Raw genomic sequence first — 23315 nt, forward strand, 5'->3', positions numbered from 1 at the left:
TCTTGTTCTCTGCTAATTATTAAGACACATTGATTTAAATATTATTGAGGTTGCATGTGTATATTTTAGCATCCAGGACTTTCTTTGTGGAACATTTAAGTTATCTGACATATAATTAATTCACCCAGACGAATAAATAATCAAATACAGATACAGTAATAACAATCACAGATTTAGTAAGAATCTTTTAAAGGTTGGGTGTATGCGCTTCTCTCTTGTAGCTCCATTCATCATAACCCTGTGTTATCGAGCTAGAACCCCTCAACTGGTTTACGGTAAAAACAGACAATCCACCATCAGTCTTTATGTCAGCTCTCATAATGTGGTCAGGACTTTCTGGTTCATAAAAGTCTGCCCATTAAGAAAGTGTCTGTCATGACCCCATCTCCTTAGGCTGCGTGCACAGTTACAATTTCAGACATCCATCATGTCCAAACGCATTAATGAAATTAATATCTGGCTTTCCCCCCAGGCATGGCCGCAGAAATCAAGGACATGATGATATTAGTTCACTTTAGGTACTTAAATCCTCGAGCTTGATGACGGTGGGTGGGTAATGTGCATTTATGAGTGTTGCATAGAAAGAGAATAAAATAAAAGCCTCAACAAAGTCTCATTAAGATTTTAGGGATGAACTTTTAAAAGGTACACCTAACATGAAAATATACAGAGGAAGGCATCAGCAAAAGAGACATTAATAGAATTATGGGAAAAAAGGAAACTGCTCCTGATTACGTGTCTATGTTTGGTCATAATAATCAAAACTAAACCTGTTATTAATGTGAGATTCAGACTCCCTGAACTCCCTTTGATTGCTGTTTCTTTTGCAGCCTAAAACAACAAAATACAGGAAAAATAAGAACAGCTGCAGTTCCTTCTGAACTTACATTGTGCTATATGCCTCAGCTACAAAACATATATTATTATTAAACAAAAACAGTTTTCAGTCAACATCACCATAACTTGTTGCTTTAGTGTCACTGAATGTTGCTTGCAGCAGTTGTATAGCATGTAATACAAACATGTTGAAAAAAATATCATTGAAAACATGAAGTTATACGGAAAAGAATGCTCTGATGTAAGCTTCTAACCTGTCGTCACTATTGCTCAGCGTCTGACTCGGCTAAAATAGAAACCCAGCGGCCTGATACCTTTCTGCTCTGTTCTTTGCGTTTCCCTCTGGCGGGATGCGGCAGACCCCTGTGGTGGGTTTAAATGCCATTTGTTGTCAGAGGTATTGAGCTTTGGGAGAATAAAGAACGGCGAAGGAATGCCACGTTTGCATAATGCAAAAGCCCCAAATAATCTGTGTGATATGGCAATGAAAAAAAAATGTAAATGTCAGTGAGTGAAGGTTTTTGTAAGCAATGCTTTTGTAGGAGGATAAGATAGGTTTCCTTCTTGGATCTGCTGAAAATGCTTTCAGGATTTGAAGTGTTGTTTGGTATAATCGACCAAACCTTTAAGAAATGAGAAGAATGGTAAAGTTATTTGGATAAATTAAACAAACACAAACTTATATGGTAGCTTAATTCTATCTTTTGTGGAAAGATGTAAAAAACAACCATAACCCACAAGGAAAACATTGTTTGCTTGGAAACTGATATATCAAATATTAGATCTGCCAGCAAAACAATAATTAGGACTTGGCCAAGCCACTCTTTAAAAAAAAAAAAAAAAAGAAATCCTTCATGTTTTTGCCATGAAGATGAAAATGGATAAATTTTTAGGCTTTGTCAGGCTAGAAGACCCATCTATGACCCATACCAGCTACCCTGGCTGTCAGGGAAATGTTCGCCGTCATTAATTAATAACTGTAGGCCTTGGCGCAGTGCTTTAAACTCCATAGAGAAAAACTCATAAAACATTGCTTTCAGCACTATACTTGACAATAGAGATGGTATTTTTAAAAATTACTTGCTTTCCGTCCCTCCTGACCGCAATACTGACCTGAATCATGAAGGAACACTTAAGCAAAATGTGGGTTACTGTAACCAATAGTGTTTGCCAAGATCACAGTAATGATAAAAATGTACTTTACTTAACAAATCAGTGGTAATATTTTTGTTAAACTTTGATTCACTGGAAACCCAGACCCTGCATTCTGATGGCCTAACCCCAACCTTTATAGCCATTCAAAACCATTACATTTATAAATTACAAATGCACCTATTTTTAAGTTGCATCTGACAGCAAATGCCTTTTTGACAGAGGAACATTTTTTTTTTCTAGTTTTATGACTTTACAAGCATATAATAATGCTCTAAGATAGGGGTCTTGATGGTGAGATGGAGCGGGGACCCCCTAATTATATATATTGTATGAAATTGTGTTATATCAAACCGATCCTATTGTCATTCTGTTACAGATAGAGTAATTTAACGACAGTAATTTTGCCCTGGGATTAATAAAGTATTTCTGATTGTGATTCCTGGTTGATGGGACAGGTGTTGTGAATGATGGGACGGTGCCCAGCTTGAAAGAGCTCCTGTGTGTCACTGAATTTGTGCATTGATGGCTGAAAGACATCTTCTGCCTCCATTTATCTCTTTATTACAGTGTGTTGAATTCATGTTAATGTGGATTTAAAGACATTTCAATTAGTGAAAAAAAATGCAGGGGGGGATATATAAAAAAAAGTCTAATCAACCAAAACTTTCGCGACCCCCATGCAGTACCTCAGTGGAACCCCTAGGGGTCACATGGACCCCTGTTGAAGACCTCCGCTCTGAGACATTTTAATATCATTAGATATATTACTAGTGTTGGAAGCAGTTTATTGCGATACTGATATAGGAAACAGAAATATTGGAATGATATTAAAATTTATATATTTTGAGCAGTCCGATTTTTTTAATCCCATATGCCTTTAGATCATTAGAAAGCCCCCTCTATGTAGTCGTGGTTCACAAGTTATTCTAATCACACCAACAGTGGACATCTTCCCACCAGTCTTCTTGTTGATTAACTGTTGTCCCATTCATTCTAAAGTACTGTCATTTATGTTATACGCCTTTCAGCTCTGGCAGGTGTTTGGCACTAATAAGTAACTTCAAACTACATTTTTAAATTGTATTTGGTAGAATTAAGAACTTAAGTTTTCATGCAGATAATCCTATGATTTAAACTGGCTTTATTTAGCTACAACTTTGTTGCTATTTTAAAAATGTTCTGGTTTATCATCATTGTTAATATATCAGTCTTAAACCCCACTTAAGTATCCTGGTTGACAGATGAAGATTGCCTGACAAGGTTAGCTCATTAATTATTAACAATTATTATATTTATCAGCCTTTCAAAATGTCTCTATTTGGCAAATTGGCTCTAAATGCTATAAACTAGTAATTCATCTTTTTTTCTAACACAAAACTATTAATTGCTTCTTTCTTTATTTAACAGCCAGACTTAAAACTTTCATATTCAAGACTCCCTTTTACAACTTTTCATGCAAATTCCTTTCTGGAGGATCAAAACAGGTTTCTCATTAAATCATTACCTTCCTTGCAAAACAAAATACTTTAAAGGAGTTATGACAAAACCCTGCTTTTGTCTGTTGTTTTAATCAGGTATAAAAGACATATTTCAACTGATTGCAGAAGTTAGAGACAAAAGCACTTTAGCCTGTTTTTGTGCCTTCTGGGGTCTTTCTGATGTAAGTGTCTAAAATGTTCTTTGGGGTAGTTATGCAAATTCACATCTGTTTTTTTTCTTCTTATCTATCAGACGGAGAGGTGTTCGTTACCGAGTACATTTTTAGAACATGCCCCGGCACACAAGCACACAAAAGGTGCGTGATCCTTTGATCCGCAAAAAATATGCAGGGAAGTGAGTAATTGATTCTCAGCTTATTCTGAGAGCCGCTTCAGTGTACATGCAGAAGCTCGCATGGACGCTAAATGCAAGGCATTCTCGTCATTGCAACGATACATCATGTTTAGTGACCTTCTCATTGACATTAATGGAGCAGCAGAAAGAGACAGTGTGCAGTTCTGATGTAAATGAAGACATTCATTTGTTTACATCATGTATACCCATGACAGATGGCGCAGACACATTTTTCCTCCCATTGTTAGCATCCCAACATTTGAAATACTTCCATTTAAAACAAGAGAGAATTGTGATATATTCCCTACACTAAAGCCGCATTGTGGATGAGTGGGATTCTGAGCCAATTTAATTGACCACATATGCAGTGAAATGCAGTAAACATGTGTGATATATAAGCAGGGCAAAGTGAAAAAGTGGTGAAAAGTGTGAGTAGCAGGAAGCTTAAGATGAAGTCTCTGTGAGCTTTTCCTCTCTGGTCCCAGAATACTGACCCACCCACCTACTTGTCTTATTGCAGAGGACCGGAATATCCCCTGAGATAGGTGTGCAGAGGATCCCTTTTCGCTTTTCTCTTTGACTTGTTACCCTCTCACACATATTGATGAGAGGGAAAAAAGAAGGACGCAACGGGATAGAAACGAAAGCCACATTGTATACAGAGCAGGGTTTGGCAGACCCCAAATTAGAGACTCAGGAAGGTTGGTTATGATAAGAGGATCAGGCTGAGTAATGGGTTCAAAGGATGATCATCTGCTTTCCAGCCTGCTGATACAGAGCAGGCTGGATACAGAGGGATGGATGGTGGAGGGGGAAATAGGAGAAGCACATGGAGGCATTGAGGGGGTTTGCATATCCCATCTGCAAAACAGAAGATTATGGGAGACAATAGGTAAATCCTGCAGAGAGTTCCCAGAGAAACGGGCAGACAAATGTGAGCACACATAGTGACATACTGAACATGAAAAACCATGCTCAAGGACACGACTCAATGAGACTACAGCCCACAAATGAAAGGCAGTTCTTGCACACATTTCAAGATTCAATGGGATGACCTAGGGTTGAGGAGTAAAAAACATATTTTTTCATCTGATTAAATGTTTGTCCATTTGCAAGTTTGCTGATCTTCTCTTAGGAATGCTGACGGTGAGAGATATGCATAATTGAAATGTGCTGTTCTAAGCCCTAAAGGAACAGCCCTGTTTAATGACAGCATGTGTGGCATAATATTTGCTGGCTCCTACTCAGGGAACCCATTTTTCATACAGGGCTATCTCCTGGCTGTGCAAACTGAAATCCCCCACTGGCCACAATGTACTGAGTAAAGAGTATTTGCCACAGACCTCTGGCAACACAAATCCACCAGCCTTGAGTCTTGTAGGTGGTCCATAAAAAGTGTTGGAGAGAGCAGCAGATGATTTGTGAAATGCAAACTTTCTAATACTCCACAACGTGCTGGTTGGGAAATATGTAGGGGAGAAAAAAGACAAGCACACCATTAAGCTAAGGAGAAAGTACTATTATGGAGTTTAAATTATATAAAATTAAAGAACAAGGCATGTGGGTATGTCTATCTATCTATCTATCTATCTATCTATCTATCTATCTATCTATCTATCTATCTATCTATCTAACAAAACAGCAAAACTGAAACAAAATGAGACAGAGGAGGTATTGTGGGTGGAAAAAGGATATTTATGTACATGATAACGAGTTCTGCTCTAGAACTCCCGCAATGAGCAGTGATCATGAACCCACTTGAACTTTTTTTCTCTTGAGGGGCATTTCTGTAGCTGGAGCTGTAGCTGGGCCAGGCTGTTCAAAATGTTCAATGAGAGAATCTTTGCAGGACGCATTGTATCAGAGCCACAACCACACCGTAGTCAGTGTGAGCCCTGAACTAATCCTTATACTGTACCTCTTTTCCTGTGGTCCAACAGCTCAAGCCTGGCCCACATGTATACATTGTTTTCTAAGATAATTTTTAAATGCCTGCTCCTTTGATCTGTAGTTTTAGATTTATCTAATGTATAGCCTTAGTGTTCTACCGGCAATAATAATTGCTGAAGGCAGTCCTTCAATGCTAACACTAGTGGGTAGAGGACCTATAGAGCCACTGAAAAGAAAACCAGCAAATTCAATTTAACATTTAAGTCATGCAATTTCAAACCCAATATGAAAAGCATTTTCTCATTCAACATTTTAAATTGAATTATTAAAGAGGAATTGCAAATTGTATTTATTGATCCCATATTAAATACTGGAATTGTGAAAAGTATTTTCAAATCCTATTTCTAAATCAAATTTCTAAAAACAAAATTCATAAATCTTATTATTAAAACCCTTTCCCAATCACACAATTAAAAAGGTTATTAGTTTTTACATTTTCTTTTTCCACTTCCATTTTCAAATCTTTTTTGGAATTGCATTTTTTTTTTTTTTACTTTACCCAAAACACATCAAAAAGGGAGGTTAACTTCACTGTCCCCTAGAAGTGGTTTCTGCGTGTAAACCAAGCATGCACACTTGCATTTGTGTGTAGGGGTTTGGTCTGTCAGCTGCGCACGGTGTGCGTATTCCTTCTTTTAGAAGCTCAGGACATCAGTGCGTAGCCCTACCAGGGCAACACCCTCATTCATCTTCTTCACTCGGGATTCAGAGTAGATAAGTAGGAAATCCGCCTGTCAGACAATCTAAAGTTTATCTGCTTGGTAGTGATCAACCACAACGCAAAAACAAGCCTGTCATGGCCACACACATTTTATTACTTTACTCGTAATCCTTGCTAACTCCCTGCTAGCATCCGGTTATGTTATCATGCAGGGAGCACAGTTGTACGTGTTGAGTGATATAATAATGATAATATGGGGCCATTGAGTTTTACTCTGCACCTTTCCAGATTAGCATTGGATTATTAAAACAGTGCAGGGATGGACCAAGTCCAATAAATATTTTTCACAATGAAACCCCAAAGGAGGAAATTTGATCCACTTGGTTTTCAAATGCTTGTATCTCGCTTCAAAAGCTTTTTTTTTTAAATATACCTTATTTTTGTTTGTTTTTTAGTTTCCCTAAATTTGTAAATATAATTAAAAAAAAACATTTTACTGTATCATTGACATTGTTGCAGTAAAGGGGGTTAGAAATGATCCCATTTAGCAGTTTTAGGGGTATTGTAATGTATTTTTGTGTTAAACCTAGTATTAATTTAGTCTTGCTTAATTTGACAGATGTACATGTTTTTATTTATTTGTCAACCGTGGACATTAGATCATTTTCAAAAGGCAGAACAGTTCCGGTGAGAGAAAAACTAGAGATATTTTTTTGTTATCATATGTCATATGACCTTGGATCATAGATATTTGCTCTGGTTTATATATGGATCCAGCACAAACAGGGAGAGACAGCTGAGAAAGAGGAACAGGCCAGAATGAGGAGATAAAGATGGAAGAAGAAGCTGGTAGGAAATGGCAAAGACCTGCCGCCTGTGGCATATTTTAGAATCTTGAGTAAAATACTGTTTGGTTGCTTACAATATACAATTGACATCAAAATTACTTAAGCTTTAACAATTGTTTTTTGATCAGTAACTGTGAATCAATTAGGAGAAATAGTCTCAAAGGGTAATGGACAAGTGAACTGTCCTGTCTTTACCTGCCTTTCCCTGATAAATGCTGGGATCAGCTGCAGCACTGGAAAATGAATGAATGAATTCCTCAAAGAGCAATTTACTAATTTGTCATAGATTTGGTAACATTGATTTTGCTAGTGAGTGGGGTGATTTTCAAACACTTAGTACTTTAATGGTTCTTTCAGTTTGTAGCAGGATTAGTGTATTGGGATTATCTATCTGTGGGACAGGGTTCAAACTGATGTTTCATAATAGAACACACTTACGGTAGTTTGTTTTCTTTATTTTGAAGTTAGACTTATGACATATGAGGTAAATTAACATGAAGTCATACTACAAATGCTACACTAGTAACAATGGCAAAGAACTTAACACATAATATTGTGGTGCCACCCTTCCCTAACATTTTCAGATTTACATGTTGCTCTAATTACACCTATAGGGTAAAACTTCTGTTTTAAACGCTTTCACTCTAGAGCAAAGCTGAGAACAAAGGTGCAAATAACACTATTGTTGTTTACAATAGAAGAGTTAGACAAAAAGAGTTTCCATTTTATAGTTTCCAAACAGATCTCTCAGAACTTTTATTGAGAACAGAATCAGAGGAAGCGGTGTCGGCGTCTAAGACAGGAACCTCTGCGGGTGGAGACAGCAGGTTAGTGACCACGTCTATCTGGAAGGGAAATATCACGAACGTGCAAGTCACTAACCTGGTCTTATAGTTCAGTCCGAATCCAGAGATAGAGGATGTTCCAGCTGGCTGGCTGCAGGTGAGGTGCCAAAGGAGAATGCTGGACGAAGTCATGTCACATTTCCAGTGCCCAAGCAAGCAGAGATCAGGCAGGAGTCAGAAGAGAGATCAGAAAAACATGCCAGATGGGAACAGGCAGGTTCAGAGGTCAGAAGGCAGAACAGGTCAGGATCAGGTAGTCAGAACACAGGCTCTAAATAATCTGGCACTTATAACTTGTCTGAAGGCTGCAAGTATACAAAACAATTATTGAGAGAAAGCTGTGACGACAAATACAACTTTTAAAAATCTCATTACTCTTTATCTTCTTTTTCTTTTAGTTTTTAGAGTTGAAATTTGTTCCACTAAATTTTTATGAGTTAAAAATTAGTTATTTCTAGGTGACATCTATGCCAAAGATGATGCATTAGCACATCACCAACTTCATAAATAGCTCCACTAAAGCTGTCAAGAATCTGCTGACTGTTCATTGTAAATAAAGATGTAGTTATAGAGAGAAAAGCAGTGAACAAAGATTTCATTCCTGGCATGAACTTGCAGCATAGATAGAAACCAGTTGAAGGGTTATGTGACAGATACTAGAAAGTTTAACAATTGTAGCTGTTGAAACTAAACATAGAAACTGTGTGACTAACAGAAGGGGTAGATTTTGAAAGGCTCATATAACAAAAAAATGGTTAATTAAAATTTTCTTTAAGTAAATCAGAAACTGAAGTTTATTTTCAATTGGAATATATACATACTATTTAATTAGTACATTGTTGTTTGATTGATTCTATTTTCAGCAATGTTTCTTGGCGATGCTCTAATTATAATCACTCAGAACAGAGGGACCCAGTATACAGGCAAGACAGACAGTAGGATAACTTAATTCTTGAGAGAGGAAAACACAGGTTAGTGACCACGAAAACCTGATGGAGGATGATCTGAAAGCATGAGTCACTAACCTGGTTCAGAGTTCAGTCCATGCCCAGAAAATAAGGTGATATCAGCCGGTCAGCTGACAAGATGCAGAGATTGCCGCACAGAGAGGTCGAAGTCTTCAAGGACACAGAACTGACAGGAGATCAGATCCGGGTAGATGATGTAAGGCAGGATAATCCAGAGGGCAAAGTCGGAAGGCAGAACCAAGGGCGTAAGAAGAAAGAATCCAACAGAAGTCGGAAGACAGGTCAGACAAACAGGTCATAACAGGGGCAGGCAGGCTCAAAGGTCTGAAGACAGAAGCAGGTCAGGATGAGGCAAAGAGAAAACTATAAGTAACACTGAAAAACTCCCAAGCAAAGGCTTAATAATAATCTGGCACTGATGACTGGGAGCAAGTGGTTTAAATGCAAGTTGGTACAGTTTGATATAATGAGCAGTGATGAGAAACTGGACAGAATAGGACAGGTAATGGAAATTAATAACTTAACCAGTCAACAGTGCCAAGATCATGACACTAATGGAATGGGAAAATCTGTTAATGTTCTTTCAATTGATCCAAATTTCTTTGAAACAAGTATTTGAGCGGCACAGTTAAGTATGTAGTTGATATCTATGAAAAAACTTGGCAAATAATCACTGCTATTGCAAGGCAGCTATTTATGGCAGCATTGTGCTGCTCCTGCAGCCGTTTCCTTCTCTAGAAAAAAAACAAAACATGGTTTATCAACGAAGGTAAAGTCCTGATTTATAATTTTATATTGAGGGGATTAGAATAGAGCATGTTTTATTTTACCCCAGCCACTTGTTCACACGAGGGACGCTCTAAGTAACTATAAACTGTTAAAGTTGTGTAATGAAACAATAATACAAAAGTGTGGGACATCAGCATATAAATAAATGTTGTCATGTAGTCTGAGCTAGCAGCAGCACAGAGCTTTTGCCTTAAATAGTAAGTGTTCCCCAAATGGGAGCCTTTAGGAATGTGAGATCGTGGGAGACAGGTAACACAAAGTGACACCTGTCTCTCAAGTAAGCTCTGAAACAATCTAGCAAAAGATTAGACGGCACAAACCCATCAACATTAATCTACAGCTTCACATGATCAAGGTATTACTCATTCAAAAGAAAAACAATAAAAAGGATGTTTTTTTTTCTGTGTTGTGGTAGGACTGAAAACATAACTGTGAAAAACAAAAAATATGTTTAACAAATAAAGTAATAAAACTGTTAATAAAATAATATTTGTATATTTTTGCCACACTCCAACTTGTTGATAAATTAGAAGAATCTGTGTGAAAGACTGCTGAGGTCAGACACATTACCCAATCAGGTTAGAAAATAGTGCCATTCTTTTTTATTTTAAGTGCCCTGTTCATTAATTATTAGTTGATGATACCAAAGCCCTAAAATCATTAAAAAGAGTAAGATCTCATCACACTTATCAGTTGGCTATTTGAAAAGTAAATATGTTTATGCTGTACTGCTTTCTGGATTTATTTTGATGTTATCAGGTGGTTTAGAAAGTAAAAAACAGAATAAATGTAATCCAGATTGCTGAACAACAACTAACCTTGGTTTTACTGGTTGAATACTGCAGCCACATGGCAAGAGATCAACCGTGTCCTGCTTAAAGACAAGAGCTGAAACCAACCTATTGATTGTAGGGCTGAATGTTCCAGTGGGAGGTGGAATGAGTTATTTTAGTCTCCATGTGGCAGAGACTGAAACGGAGGAGGAAAGGAGGAAACAATACCTTGGAACAGCAGGATATTCAGGTGCCAAGCACAGAAGAGTAACACTTCACCAAGCAGGGTGCAACGTGTCTGTGTGTGCCCTGTGTATGCATGTGCTATGACTAAGTCAAGCAGAAAAAAACGTAAGTAGAAGGTGACAAAGATGGCCGAAGTGGTGCTTGGAGTCGATGAAATGTGCTTTCTCCAGTGGCTTTCAGAGACGTGGGTGTAATAGATTAAACTGGTGTCTCGGGGCTCATCCCAGGGCTAACCCTGTCCTATTAAGACTGGCGGTGCAGGTCTTTTGCAGTCACTCTACTCCACCGCAGTGTGGACAAAGCTGCTGGCAAACCTCTCATATGGCACTCCACTGTTGTGAGCAACAGAGAGGACCGAGATGCTTGGAGGCAGCCAAGGACACAAACCGATGTGACTGATGGCAGCACAATAAAGTGAGCATCTCTTCTCCACAGCGTTAAGACCCCCTGGTATTCAGCGGCACATGAAATGGCTCTCTGGGGCATGTAAGCTTTGCTTTGTGGAGGAGACAGTTTTTTTATGCTCTGCATTTAGTTGCCCGCCGATGGCAAAATATTGGTTAAAGGTCTTTAGTAATCTCCAAAGTAGAATTTAGATGAAACTGTCAGTCAGTGCATTGACCTTATGAGGAACAGACATGATACAGTAACTTCCAAAAACCCTCATACCACTTGAGTATTCTTCTTTTCACATTACCACTAAAACATACTTTAAAATATATTTTCTTGGAATTTTACATCACACATCACAGCAAAACCATAGATAAATGTTATGTATTCCATTATTGCCCTATCTACTCTGATAGGCCTAAGTAAGATCCAGAACAACCAACTACATTGTGAGCTAACTTGACAAGAAAATATTAGTCTATTTATGCATAAATTACTCACAGTATAGATCAAGCAATTTTGTGAAGGCCTCAAAATCCATAAACAAATTACTTTGCGAACATTATGGAACCTTTTACAGGTTTGGAGGGAATAAAAAAAAAAAAAAAAACACTCCACCACTGCCAAATAAGAAAGTATTTAAAGGTTTTCTGTGTACTACTGCAGCTCAGAATGACAAGAACTGTCATAGTGTTTCCTGAAAGCCTTTATTTCAATCTGTCTCTGTCATATTTGCATGTTTTTGCATTAAGCTGCATCTACTGACATACAGTGATGATATTAATTAGGCCTCCAGTATTGTCCTGCGACTTTGAGTTCACCATGGACAAGAAAAACAAAATGTTCAATGTCCTGGACATACAAAAAAAGGTCAGCATTTAAAAACTATGGTCAGCTGGTTTATACTAAGAAACCAGGTTGTGTGCATGTGTCGCAGTGAATGCAAATATGCCGCTGCCTCTTCCGCAGACAATGTGGATCACCATTCCAAATTTGTAGGTGACCGCAGACAGTGCCGCAGACAGGAGGCCTCTGATTGGTCAAATCTACATCCCCTCTACACTATGTGCATTTCCTGTTTGGTACCGTACCGGCTTGTTTTGTTTTTATGACCGCAATTGTGGAAAATGACTCGTGAAGGTGGACCAGCTAGAAGAGCGAGGTGCGCAAGAACGCTGGGACCCTTTTTCCACCTGGATCCCTGCTCTTTTTCGCCCTCACGTCCTTCTGTTGTCGCACAAACTTGCCCACACTTTCTCACCGCCTTGGCTGTATCTAGACCCACTGCTAGTTCGTGATTGTGACTCTTGCGTTGTGGCGTGGAATAACATAGCTTAGACCACGCTTTGGGCACAAATCAAAAATATGCTGCGGGAGTACAACCAGCCCTTTAGTTTTAGAACGCCCCCCCCCCCCCCCCCCCCAACCGCTCAGCATAAGCTTGTGGAAATGATGAAATCATTAATTCCTTGTACAGCAGCAGCCATTCACAATGGCCCTTCCCAGTCAAACGCCAGCTGCATGGCAGCCAACTTCCATGCAGCTCCCAGCAAAATCCACTCCAACTTCCAGCCACTGGCCTTCTTCTGGGGTGCATATTTTTTTACTGACTCCACCCTTTCACTAAATGACAGGGTCTGACAAGGAAATAATGCTTCTCTTTAGATCTTAATGTCCACAAATCATGACAGAAAGAATATACAAATATTGATGCCAAAAAAAGGAATTGTAGGGGATGGGCCAAGGACCTAGCCTCGTGAGACCATCCTGATCTTGCGAGCTTTCAAGGTTTCACTCGCAGATCAGTCTGGAGACTCTCCTTTAAAGAAAATTTGGAGCCGTTCACCAATCGAACGTCCAATCAGCGTTGGCTTTGAGGCGGGTTGAATCGTGACGCAACGAGAAGCGCGACAGTTCAGTATAAAGAACATGGCGGCTTCAGCCAATGAAACTAGCATTAGCGTGGCCATTGAGTAAGTTTTATCGGAATTACAGAGTATTTCTTCACTGAAAGAAGAGCAAAACACTGCTCTGGAGGCTTTTCTCAGAGGAAAAGTTGTTTTTGCTCTTCTCCCGACTGGTTTCGGCAAGAGTAGCCTGGCTTGGGGCTGTGTTTTCGTTGTCGCTCTGTTAGTACGTCATATGCTTGGTTGATCTGATTAGTTTATTTGGCCTGTCTATCACCAACATAGGCCAATCAGCCAACCAGTATTTTCGCCCCTTCCCAAAATCACTTCAACGGAAGGTTTCCAGATGGATATGTGGAGCAAATCCATCTGGCGGAGTCAGTTTACCAAGGACCAGCCAAGGGCCCATCAAGGAAAGTGGGGAAATTTTCAATGGCTACTATTGTAATAAAGCATGATCAGTAAGCGTCAGAATGCACAGGATTCAGTTTGAGCAGAACAAAATTAAAATGTGAACGATTGGAGTGATTTGTTCTAATCATAAATCCATTGTCTTTCTAAACACTTGCTCCTATAATTCAATTTAGATTAGGGGAAACTGATCTTAATTTCTTCTTTCTCTCACCTTGTAAAAAACAGCAAAAACAGCATAAGTTTCCCGAGCCTAATGCTTAACTATGGAAAGAATAACACCTCAACTGCTCTCACACCCCACTGCAAGTCCTTTGTGGGCCATCAGAACAGTCAAAGCAAATACATTTCTGGGCTTGTTCTTTTAGTTTGGCAGAGGTAAAACTACAAACCTTCTTCTGTGATAGTTTAGGTAAAATTTTATAACTCTGCAATTCTAAACTAGGTCTGACCCAAATAAACATGCATCATGATCACATTATTACGTTTTGGGCTTATATAGATGGTATATTATGATTATTATTTTTCAATTTCAGCACATTGCGGTTCAATGGATTTTGCACATGCAAACATAGCTATTGAAGGACTCCTTACCCCAAGCAGAACTTTATAAAAAAAAAAAAAAAGAAAGGTGTTTCAAAAAAGGTTGAGGCAGACGTTCTCTCGATTAATGCACAGCAGTCTTTTCAGATATATTTTTTTTTACTGAAGCATCCATCTCACAGCTCAAAAGTACTTTATATTGGTCCACATCTCTTAATGTTAGAGTAGATATCGTTTAGAGGCAACCTTATATCCCCTAAGCATTATCCTTATTGGCTGTGATTAGCTTACAGCAAATAAAATAAAAACCTGTTTTTTTCAGTGAGGGCTGTTGATGCTGAATGTGGGATCAAAGAGGTTGAAATTTACAAAAATTAAAACCCCCAACATAGCCTTTAACGCTGCCGTTTGGAGTAATATTTTGGCTCACACAGCTGCAGTTAGAAGTCTCTGATATTTTAGGCATATTTGAATTCGCTTTGATTTGCTCTCAGCGGATAAATCAAGGGAGGGGGCGTTAATGATTCATAAGTGGTATTGTAAATATATAATACGCTGGTTAAATAGATTTAAGGTCGCTCTGTGTATCAAAGATTAAACACAATTGTGCAGTTTTTTCAAAGCTATTTAATCTACAGCCTCTTCAGGTAATATTTGTGCTAATGATGACAGCATTGATAGAGAGCTATCTGAGAGTCAGGTGATAGATTTATATTCAATTTTCTTTAACCATATTTTGCATCTGTTTTGAGCTTCTATTCTAATATAGTTATATATATATTTTTTTCTTTTTACATTATTGACATAGCTATTCTTACTGTACATAATGTGTTCCTTGCACATGTCCAGCCTTTTAAGCAATGCGCTTAAATGGGATTGAGGGTTGAGCTTAGGGATGGATATTCTAGATTCTAGAAGTTTGAATGATTGTTTTGATTTATCAATTAAACTGTCAGTTTTGATGTAGGTTTGGTATCTCCAGCTTGCTGAAAAATAAAACTCTTTCTAAATTACATTCAGATAACCTAAACTGTCAACATTATAGGAAAGGGATTTGGTTTGGATGTTGAAGCATGACGTGTTCAAGAAGGAAACTCCAAGAATGGCATCATAGTTGGAAAGACCTATTTAAATGTCTGGACCAAAGAAAGATTTACATCCACGTGGGCTATGATGGTGTACCCTTTAAAGAACACATCTTAAGAAATTGACGTAGTTAAACTTTACTTGAATTTTCTCTGGCCAACGGACATGCACTAATTTATTCAGTTTTTTTGGTGGTGTTTTAAAAAGGGGGAGTAGTTATCCTATCCAACCTAAACAACAATTAACCTAAAATTTTACACTGGTACAAGAAAGGTTATTATTTTGTATTAACCATGCTATCATACTGAGCCTTTTGAACATTGTTAACCACGCCAGAGTACAAAGCAAAATACATTAAAGACACTGAGATGGACTGCAGAACCTCCTGTAAACCTGGCATTGGTACAACTGCCAGCCTCGGGATGGTTCATCAGGGTCCTGCTGTGTTAATGTCTACTGACTCCATTATACCAGAAACTGAGAGACTATATGTGATGTAAGAGCAGCACAACTGAGTGGAAGAAGCTGAGAAAATATAGAAGGAGTGCAAATTTGAAGATCGAAGGATTAAAAGATTGTTTGAGGGTACATAAGGTAGTAAAGAGGAACAGCACTACCATTTTGTTTAAACATAAAAGAACCAGAAACTCCATGAGACAGACTTTCTTCTTCATGCATTCATTTCTTGTAGATGCAATGTAGATGTGCAATACTTTCCTTGAAACAATCATTTGAAACTTCATGATGTTTTCTTTTTTCTAAAAATGTCAAGCAATAATTTTCTTCCTTGAACCAATCCCTGGGCTGGAGCAGCAGTGTGTTTGCAACCAAAACAAACTGAAGGAGTTAAGGCAAACTTTTCCAATTCTGAACATAACAAATCATTCTTTTTTTGTAGTTGTGTGTTTGTAGGTTTTTGGTTTTGTGCTTGGGTCAGGTTGTGTTTTCTTTTTCTCCTTTAATAAAATCAATCATTTCGAAAATGCAGATCATAATTTTTCTAACGTTTCTCTGAGCTGAAAAATACAAGTGTGCAGAAAAAAAAACAAAAGAAGGAAAATCTATTGTGGCAGTTAACAACACTGTCTATGTGTGTACTTGATATAGTCCATATATAGTATATACAGTATATATAGTCTGTTACACAGTTCTGAGCCGATTAGTGGAATCTGTTATCTTAAATTGAGCACATCACGAAAGTAAGAACCCTTTAATTTTGCAGTGTATTCTGTGTTTGCGATCCTTCAAACAAGCACTAAGCAGAGACAAACACTTTAGGTTTGAGAGGACAAAAGGAGCTCCTTTTAGGTTAAACTTGATTTCTTGGACATGCACTTAGAATATTACAGGACAATATGCCAACAGGCTCCTTCACTGTTTGGGAGTCTGGTGATGTAAGGAGTTCTTATTATGCTTGAAGTGTAATACTGTAGCAGTGAGACCGTGATGCGTTGATTAGTCCCTTGTTCTAAATTAACTAAATCCCTCGGAACATGGCAGGTTCAATTGTAAGCGGAGAAAAGCAGCTTCATTCAGTAGCACATCCAGTGCAATGAAGGTGCACATTTACATATCAAAGACTGCAGAGCCACGTCTAGAATTTCAAGTGTGTTCTGTTGTGATGTTGAAGAGCAGCAGCACTGACATGAGAGGAACTCGCTCTGTCCTCCTTACAAATTCCACAGTTGATACACTTCCTTGTTATGTCCACAGTAACACATAGAAGGTGCAGAGCAGACCAAGTTGTAATGAGATACTTTAAATGCTCAATTGAACACGCAAAGATGCACACATTTTGTTTAAAAGATAACAAACGTGTGGATGGGTGTTAACAGATATTCAAATGGTGCTGGTTTGTGAGTGCGTAAGTAGGTCATCTGCAGGGAATGGGGAAAACATGTTAAATCATTTCTGCAGTCTCTGAACAAATGGCCTTTTTTTCCCCTTTCCCTTCTAGGGAAATTTCCCCCATGGCCCTGCAGATCTGATTTGATTCCCTCTAAGTCAAGCGTTGACACATTAGCACGTCTTCTCATTAACTTAGACTTTGCCATTACCCCCTCCTGGTCCCATTTTATTCCAATTTAACAGCAGACATACTTGGACCATCAAGTATCTCAGACACATTTAAAAGCTAGCGAAGCTCTTAACATTTGTACTTTGCAGCTAAAGTGGAATATGTAAATCCCTCCGTAGAATGTAATTGAAAGTTGATTATCTGACTGTCATTGAACTGCATTGTCTCCATCTTTAGACAATTTTATATTTTATATCTTGATAAAATGCATCATTCAAAAATCCTAACTTTTGAAATGCAAAGGCTTATGTGATTAAAAAGTCCAAAATTGATGTAGCTCAGACAAATAATCCAAATTAGCCACATTTTTACACCAAAGCGTTTAAAATCTCCAAGATAGAAAAAAGATCTAAAAATAATTTACTTTTCCCAACTAACCACAGGACATCTTCCCAGTGGGCACCGTTACATCAATTTGATGTTAAAGCTTGGTCAAGATTTTGACTTCCATGATAATTATTCTACAGAAGCTTATAGTTGTAAAAAGGTCCAACCAATAAATCAATCTAGCATCCAAATACTGCCTCATATTGCTAATAAACATATTTGAACTTAAAACAATATCTCTGCACAAAAACCTATCATCAAATTGACGTTGATTTGATGTCTGGGAATAAGGTATTGAATTGATGTCATATTGATGTCACAAAGCATCTTGGGATAAGGGACTTTGCAACAAGCATGAAGCTATTAAAATCTTGGTTGTGTTATTCATGCTGAAAATACATGCACCATTTGACCACCAAATGTGGGGAAATGCATTATATTTCAAAAAACATTTTTGAATTACCAATTATTTTATTTATTTTTTTATAATTATTTTTTTTTTTTTTTTTGCAACCCGGACAAGCGCAGGTTGCAAATTGTCGGAAACTGACGAATTACCAATTATTTTCAAAGACCAATTCCTCACGGTTTATATACTTTGAAAAATAAACGTTTAAACGTAAGTGAAGTGTGATTGGACGATCGTTGTCACGTGAGTGTTGGACTTACGGTTGCCAGCCTACATTCAGAATCACTCCCCGCCAGAAGCTCCACCTTTTGCTGCAATTTTTGGTTTGAACGCGCTCTTCTCGGCTAAAAAAAGGTTTTTGTTGGTAAGTACATTATAGTTATATTTTTGTCATTATTAGTGTACACTGACTAATCTTTCAAAACTTTCATGCTAGCAGTTAGCCAGCTAATGCATATGCATATTGTTATGTTGTTTTGATGCGGGACTAACAACAGCATGACATCCAAGCAGCATGCTTTTTTTCAATTTGAGCAAACTGCCCAATTAACCATTTTTGCTGCTTTTATCTAAAAAAGTGTAAATGTAAGATAAACGTTCTACTCAATTGTACTTTCTTAATCTTCCAAGGCACAAAGCAACAACAACAACAAAAAAAAAATATATATATATCCATCCATTTTCTTACACCCTTATCCCTCAGTGGGGTCGGGAGGTGCTGGTGCCCATCTCCAGCCATGTTCCGGGTGAGTGTGTATGTATGTATGTATGTATGTATGTATGTATGTATGTATGTATGTATGTATGTATGTATGTATATATATATATATATATAGAGAGAGAGAGATAGATTTTAATCTTCAAAGAAACAATTCAGGACACACCCCTCACATTTATGTGGAGGCTGTGTGCAGTGTCATATGTTCATAGATCTCTGTGCATGTGTGTATTTATGTTTTCTTTGCACCCTCTCCCACACCAACACACAAATGGGAGTCACAAGAGGAACTGACAAGTCCTTCCTTAGGTGGGGCGCTCCTCCATGTTGATCTTATACTCAAAACTTGTACAATTTGCTTTTTTTTTATCTTTTCAGATTCCATTCAGCTATCACAGCCTGGAGCCAGTGAAGCTGACATTGTTTCCCGGATGGCGGCCTATTTGCGTTCAGCGCCAGACAGGAAAGGTGGTGGTGGTCGCAAGACTGCTGCAGCTCAAAATGTTTAATGACTGCAAAATCTATAAAGTATTTCACTTTAGTTCATTGCTGTTGTTTGTGTACAATTTATAGTTCACATATTTGTAGTCAGTTGCCTGTTAATCTACACAGCTGTTGAAATCAATGTTTTGGAATGTTTTAGAATAAAAATGTTTTGTTATACTTGTATGTTTGATCTTTGAGAGAATGCCATTTTTTGTAGAAAAATAGCAATTGTAGAACATCAACTTAGTTTAGATGATCCAAAAATGATTAATATTAGAACTATTGACAATATACTTTACAGAATTGCTATTTTAAAGGCCATGCATGAAACACTGCAGAACTGCAATACAGCTGTCTTGTATTTCAAACACAATTGGGTTTGTTTAGGCCATTTCCTTCTCAAAGGAACTTTTTTTTAAAATCCTAATGAAGGTCCCGTGAGACCGCACATTTATCTAAGTAAATGAAGCCAAGTCTGTTTGCAATACAGTGGCGTTGGATGGAGGAGTTTGCCCTGTAATCGAAGGGTTGACGGTTCAAGCCCCGACTCCGACTTTCATTGTCGTTGTGTCCTTGGGCAAGACACTTCACCTGCATTGTCTACTGATGGTGGTCAGAGGGCCCGGTGGCGCCAGTGTACGGCAGCCTCGCTTCTGTCAGTGAGCCCCAGGGCAGCTGTGGCTACAATGTAGCTTGCCACCATCAGTGTGTGAGTGTGTGTGTGAATGGGTGAATGAATGTAGTGTAAAGCGCTTTGGTCAAGTCTCCTAACTTGAATAAAGGTGCTATATAAGTACATGCCATTTACCAATACAAAACGTTGCAGAATCTTTCCGTCTGTGCATATTTTTAAATGTTTTTATTTGCAAATGTTTGACATAAAAACAATGTCAAAATAACATCAATATCATTATTTGAGTGAAATTTTACAAAAGCTTGACATTGAAATAATGTCAAAATGACATAAATAAAATCATTATTTGACATACATCAAATTGATGTCAAAGGACTGATGTCAATTTGATTTACGTTTTTTGACCAAATTTTGATAACAATTTGATATCGGTGTTTGATGTCAAATTGATGTTTAATTGACATCTTTTGCCCACTGGGTTAGCTGCAGTGTTCACAGACTAGGAAAACCAAAGCAAATACAAAATGTGCTTTTATCAGAATGATTTCCTCTTATAAATGCAAAAATCTTTTCATTTTACTTCCCCTTGTTAAACCACAACAAAACCCTCTCATTTATGAACATGTCTTTATTAGTTTAATTTGTCATGCTGAGGTCTTACCACCAATAGACCTGCAGAATACAGAATCTCTCCCATAGTAACTGTCTTACAACATGAAGTTGTCATGTTTTGGTTTACAGACTCTGAATAAGAGCAATCACGGAGGCAAGGATCAGTTAAGGGTTTTATTGAAGCTTTCAGGGTGTAGAGTGAAGTCCGGCAGGCAGGGTTGCCAGAATACTGCTGGAAGAGGTTTGGTGACAGGTGGGCAACAGTTCGGTGCTGGTTGAAGAGTGAGGGATGTATGAGACTCACAGAGAGGGCGGCTTGGCGTCTGTCTTGGGAGGATGGTGACCAGTGGTCCTGCCGAATGGTGCAGGTCCGGTGGGTGAGATCAGATGGTGGTGTCTAAGGGTGGACAGGCCGGTGAGCTCAGGCAGGAGGGCTTTTATGGTTCTGAGGCTCGAAGCCTCACTGGTTCTAAGAGGCTGACTGAAAATGCCCCTAACAGGAGTCCAAAGCGAAGAGGTCTCTGGAGTGGTTTCAAGGCTTGGGATCCTGGGTTCTACAAGAAGGAGCAAAGAGTACAGGGTTAGGTTCAGGCAAAGCTAAGAAGCTAGGTTTGGTTCAGGATCAGTTGTACCAACGCTGGAGCATTAACGAACTGACGCCCTACCTGGTTCCAGCTCCTTAAAAAAGGTGGGAATCAGCTTGATGAAGAGCACCTGTCCGTCCAGCCCTGCAGAGAGAAAAAAAAAGGACTGGGAGTATGACAGAAGTCAGCTTGAAATGAACACATAATTTGGTAATATAAAACAGGGATACAAACAGATAAGTAACAAAGTCATAGATATCCATCAGTCTGGAAAAGGAAACCAAGAAAATAATGATTTATGACTCCAATAAACCACATATTGAGAGAACAGGCAGCGGTGGTGATCTTTTCCAGAACTGGCCAGACTATCCAAATTACACCGGGAGGGCACTGACACAACTACTGTAAATGTTCAAAATAGAATCCTAAACCACATGATTTGAAAACAAATCACTTGCCTTTGTTAAGGTAAGTATAAAAAACACTTGACAAAATAGCCTCTAATAGATCCTCTTTTTTTAACCAATCCCTGTCCTGGACCATCAGTGTCTTTGCATTCAAAACACAATGTTTTTATTGTGTAACTGTAATCAAGGAGGTTTTATTGCATTAATACTATTACAAATACACATCCTTTTGACCTTATGTCTTAACAACTAACACAGCATTTTTCCTAAGTATCACACCATGATGACAAACATGGCAGTGGTAGCGTGATGGCTTGTTTTTCTGCCTACAGTAAGTACTTGGAAAGATTCTGCATTAAACCTGAAAATCCAGAAGGATAAAGCCAGCTATTTATTTGTGTTCTGACAATAATGTAAGCTAGCCACACAAGACAAGGATCTAAAGCTACAGACCTTCCTCTGAACAGCAAAAAAAAAACATAGGTTTTTCAGTGGCCTAGTCAAATCCTGGAATCCCATTTAACTAATATGCTGGGACATGACTTTACCTAGGCTGTTGATGCTTAAAGGGATAGTTCGGGATTTTTGACATGAATCTGTATGGCATCTCCATCACCAGTGTCATGCAATCACACTGACTTACCCCTGGCAGCATCCTGTTTGTTCCGCCCAGCTAGGAGCTAGGCGGAACGAGACATGCATCTGGCTGTTGTCAGGCCCTAGCTGTCAGGTCATGGTGTCGCGCGCACTGATACGAACAGAGAGAAAATAGGACCAAGTGATAACGACGTGTGACTTTTTCCACTACAACGTTTTTGGGATGCAGAAATATCACTCTTTTGAACACATAATGTTTTGGGAAGAGAAACGTTTTATTTCGCTGGGTCTAGCAAACCTGCCGGACTACTTTCGGCTTGACCAAAACTGGACGATAACTCTGCTCACAGGACGCTGCCAGGGGTAAGTCAGTGTGATTGCATGACACTGGTGATGGGGATGCCATACAGACCCGAACTATCCCTTTAAAGCAATACTACGTAATAGTCTTACCTTAATAAATCCTCTTCCTAGTCCCTGTGATGGTATTCCTAATATTTATTAGAAATACCCCTGAAAACCAAAATTGCAGCTTTCTGTACCTCTGACCCCGGTGGCATCTCGCTGCTCTGTTCTAATTCTCGCAGTATAACAGCTGTTAGAGGCCCAATCTAAGGCTATTGCTTCAATAAGTACAAACGTCTCTGCACTACCCCTTGGTGATTATAAAATGTTGTTTTTATTGTTTTCTTGTGGTGTTTTTTTTTTGTTTTTGGAAGGTTATAAAATGTTGAAGCCAGCAAAAAGGGCAAATAAAACCCTCAGAAGGAGAAAAGGGAGAGATACAATAGCTGATCGGCTCAGGACTCCAACAAGGATGCATTCCATTCTCCTCAAACCAAAAAAAAAAAAAAGATAAAAAAATGAAAGTCGATGCAGACCTTGCAATTCTGATAATGGATTTGTAAGCACCATATCTACTAATATCTGTAACTGTACAGTTGTGTTGTGCAGCTTTGAAACATAGAGAGGGTAAATTACATAATTAGAGCAATTAGAAAGCGATTCACTCGAGAGGTTTATATAATTTATAATTTATATAATTTTTTTTTCCCAGCAAAATGATTGCTATACACTAGTTTACATTAGATGAAATAAAATACAACCCACCTCTTCATACATTTAGTTATAGCGGTGAGGTGCTAAGCAGCTCACAAAAAGCCGGCAGTCTTTACAACAGAGCTATTTTCAAAAGCTCCTGTAGGGGGTGCAATACTTAAAA

The 23315-nt window shown here is 38.4% G+C and overlaps 1 protein-coding gene and 1 long non-coding RNA gene across 2 annotated transcripts in view; both read left to right on the forward strand.

The window, feature by feature from the left end:
- LOC119776946 (cadherin-12-like) overlaps positions 1–23315 on the forward strand; it is a 223007-nt gene that overhangs the window by 147401 nt on the left and 52291 nt on the right. The window lies entirely within an intron of this gene.
- On the forward strand, positions 18279–19319 carry LOC119776947. Its single transcript, XR_005279850.1, has 2 exons — positions 18279–18419; positions 19152–19319. It is a non-coding gene; the product is annotated as an uncharacterized LOC119776947 (long non-coding RNA).

The sequence above is a fragment of the Cyprinodon tularosa genome, unplaced genomic scaffold (assembly GCF_016077235.1).
Source record: "Cyprinodon tularosa strain WSP-4 unplaced genomic scaffold, ASM1607723v1 ctg97, whole genome shotgun sequence".
NCBI lineage: Eukaryota > Metazoa > Chordata > Actinopteri > Cyprinodontiformes > Cyprinodontidae > Cyprinodon > Cyprinodon tularosa.